Raw genomic sequence first — 3,964 nt, 5'->3', positions numbered from 1 at the left:
AATGGTGTCGCAGTTTCCAAAAGAACTAGAAATCAACCGTCCATATGACCCGGTAATCTCCCTACTGGGAATTACCCAGAGGAACATAAATCATTCTACAAAAAAGAAACTTGCACACACATGTTTATTGCAGCACTATTCACAATAGCAAAAGCATGGAACCAATCATGCTGCCCATCAAAACTGGACAGGATTTTTAAAAAAGGTACCAATACTCAATGGAATATTACACAGCCATAAAGAAGGACAAACGTGAACTTCGCAGCAACTTGGGTGGATTTAGAGTCTATCTCACACAGTGATCTATCAGAGAAATAAAGAATAGAGTACCACATGTTCTTACTCATAAGTGGACCCTGAACATTTACCCTAATACTATAAGAAATGGGTTGGCAGTAGTGGGGACACTACTGGGGTGGAGGGGAGACACAAGGTCAATAAGGGTACCTGACCTCAAACCAGGCATTGTGGGGACCAAAGGGAGGCCCAATCTTTACCTGTATGATGTCCCCTTGTATACCTAATCCTGAATTGTATTCATCTTTAAAATAAAATTTAAAAAATTTCAATTACTTTTTAGAGAAATACAAGTCCACAGTAATTTAAAAATAGGATATTTTCAGTAAGAAAGACATATAGAGTATTTAGAGTAATGAAACAGAGCAAAAGCCTAAAAATAGCTATTACTAATAATGTTAGTGGTAAGTATTGGTGAAGATGTGGTGAATTTGGAAACATTGGAAGCTATTGGGGGAAATGTAAATGATGCAGAAGCTGTGAAAAACAGTATGGATAGTTCTTAAAAAAAAATACAAGTAGAACTATAATGTGATTCAGCAATCTCACTTCTGATTATATATCCCTCCGGAAATGACATGAGGATCTCAAAAAGATATCTGCAGTCCCATGATTATTGAGGTATCATTCACATTAGCCAAGATATGCAAACAGCCTAAATGCTTGACTCAACAGTGGGTGAATAGGTAAAGAAGTTGTGACATATACATAGCAAATAGAACATTGTATTAAAGAAATAAATTTCGTCATTTGTGACAACATGGAAACCTGAAGAGCAATATACTAAGTGAAATAAGCCTTGCACAAAAGAATAAATACTACATAATTTCACTTTTATATAAGAGATCTAAAGTAGCAAACTAATAGAAGCAGAGTGTAGAATGCTGTTGCCAGAAGTGAAGGCAGGGGAAAGGAGGAAATGGAATATTGTTCAATGGTTATAAAACTTCAGTTATGCTAGATGAATAAATTCTAAACAGTTGTATATCGTAGTGTCTATGGTTCACAATATTTTATTTGGCATTCTAAAAACTTGAAAGTGCAGATCCCATGGTTGTGTTCTTACCACAAAACAAAAATTTAAACAAAAACATGTGACAAAGGGGCAAGAAATAACTACGAAAGGGCATGAGTATATTTATTATGGTGATTGTGTTGGTGGTCTCTTTGATGTATGCCTATGTCCAAAATGATCGAATTATATACATTATATTTGGGCAGTATAGTTTTTATACACCAAATATCTCAATAAAAATGATAAAGATTAAAAAAATTATTTATCAAAAAAATGTTGCTGATGTGAAGAAACATTTATAAAATTAAATTGCTGTCCTTTTGTATCTGACTCATGTACCAATAAGAAGTTCAGGGACAAATAATTTAAAGACAATCATCATCACACTTGGTAGCTAAATATATTAAAAATGTAATTGTCATTTTAATAATTGTTTTCATAAAATTTTATACTATACTAGGCAAATAATGAATATACAAATAACTCCACAATTTATGAGTTATATTTTTTTCAGGGCTATATCTAACTGCATACTTGCAAAAGAGAAATATATCTTAAAGGGTGTAAAATGTAAAATTATTAATTGCCATAAATAAGTGAAAAACTGGTTATAGTCAAATTTCTACTTGTTTTAGCATTTCATTCAACATTTTATGTCATAGATAAGAGAAGGTTGGTCAAATAAGATAATAAAAATAAATAAAACAAATTATGTAGTGGAATGATTTACTGGAAACATAACTATACATGACAATAAATCATAAAAAATGCCTAAAAAATAGACCTAATAAGTCAATACAGAAACACAATTCAAATGTACAAATAAGAGCGCTGTATGAGGTATCTTATACACAAATAGTTAAAAATAATTTCAATAACTATATCTGTAATTAGTCAAACCATAGAAAATACTAGAAGAATAGAGAAGAATGCTAATGAAGCAAACTCTACAATTAAAGGAACTATGAAAACAGAAATTTTATTCTAACCTCAATTTCATTTTAGTCATTTTAAAATAGTCAAAACAATTTCAAGTGTGAGAAAATTAAGATGTGAGGAAATTTAGATGTGAATCAACTCAATAAGTCTCTTAATAGGGTTATTGCTATAAGATGATTATTCTCTAGAACAACTAGCATATGATTTGGCATTAAAATTATTTCACTAATATTGAAGCAATATTATAAATTCAAAAAGACTCTCTTTTTAATGTAATCTAATTGTATTTTATTATAGAGATGTGGGGTACAAGTAAGTATAAACTATGCAAGTAGGCTGCTTGCAGGTAGTTTAGGTCTCTTACTGGCCCTCACTTCCCCTGGGTTGGGATGAGGTACCCTTTGTGTTGTTAGGTGTTCCCCTTTCCTGACAGTACCCAGCAATTTTCAATCCCTCCCTTGTGCTGATGTAATTAATGTTTAGGTACCACTTATGAGTGAAAATATTGGTATTCAGTTATTGATTTTTGTGATAGGACACTAAGTATGATGGTCTTCAACTCCATCCAAAATGCTGCGAAGTCCATGATTTTGTTCGTTTTTATGACTGTGTAATACTCTATTGTATATATGTACCACCTTTTCTTTCTCCAGTCAACTTTAGATGGTTAGTAGACTTGGTTCCATGTTTTTTCTATTGTGAATAATGCAGTTATGAACATGCATGTGTAGGTGTCTTTTTGAAAGAACGATTTATGTTTTTCTGGCTATATTTCTAAGAGAGAGATTGCTGGATCATATGGAAGGTCAATTTTTAGTTCTTTTAGGAATTGCCACATTGCTTTCCATAGAGATTGAACTAGCTGACAGTTTCACCAAATGTAGTTTTCCCTTTTCTCCATACCCATGCCAGCATCTTTTTTTTATTATGAATGTCTTGATTATGTGATCAAATCCTTTTTGAAAAATGTAATAGACAGTCACTCTTGGATGCTTGAATATAATAAGCAAAGCATAAAGTTATCCTTCATTACAAAGTGAAATTAAAATTAATTTTGAAATAATAGAATTAAGCATATTAAAAATAGTTTCAATATTTGCCAGAGTCCCGCTCCAGTGGGGTTCAGGGTCTCCTGAAAGAAGGAACGGCATGGGCATTGAAGGAAACACTTTGGACAACTGCCTCTGTCGCGAGCAGAGCAGATGCTGTTTATTGCCAGTTAACAGTGAGCTTATATACCCTTTTACAGGGAAGTAATTTGACAAAAAATTCTTAGAACTAAACACAATCAGTAACTTTAAGATGAAAAACAGAGCAAATAGTTCGTGCATGATGTTCTCCAAAAGACCATTTCTATGCGCATTTTTCTACATATCAATGCCTTCTTGAAAGCATCACTGACTCGTGATCACTAAAGCAATTAGTTCTCCTTTATTATTTAAAGCACTTAATCTAACTGTTATACTTTTAAGCTTAACACAACTACTGCCTAAAGCTACTCTATAGTGATTACCAAGTTTCAACAAGTCATCAAGTACTAAACTGCTATAGTAATGCAATCTTATATTTTTAATACTATATGCACTTAATCCAAATAGCAGGAAGTAATATAACATTTAAAATGGCCATTCAAGCCAGGCTCAATGGCTCAGCCTGTAATCCCGCGCCTTTGAGAGGCTGAGGTGAGTGGATTGCCTGAGTCCGCAGGTTCGA

The sequence above is a fragment of the Carlito syrichta genome, unplaced genomic scaffold (assembly GCF_000164805.1).
Source record: "Carlito syrichta isolate Samal-C Ts95f unplaced genomic scaffold, Tarsius_syrichta-2.0.1 Scaffold306466, whole genome shotgun sequence".
NCBI classification, from domain to species: domain Eukaryota; kingdom Metazoa; phylum Chordata; class Mammalia; order Primates; family Tarsiidae; genus Carlito; species Carlito syrichta.
The sequence above is the reverse complement of the archived record's forward strand: the minus strand, read 5'-3'. Positions refer to the sequence as shown.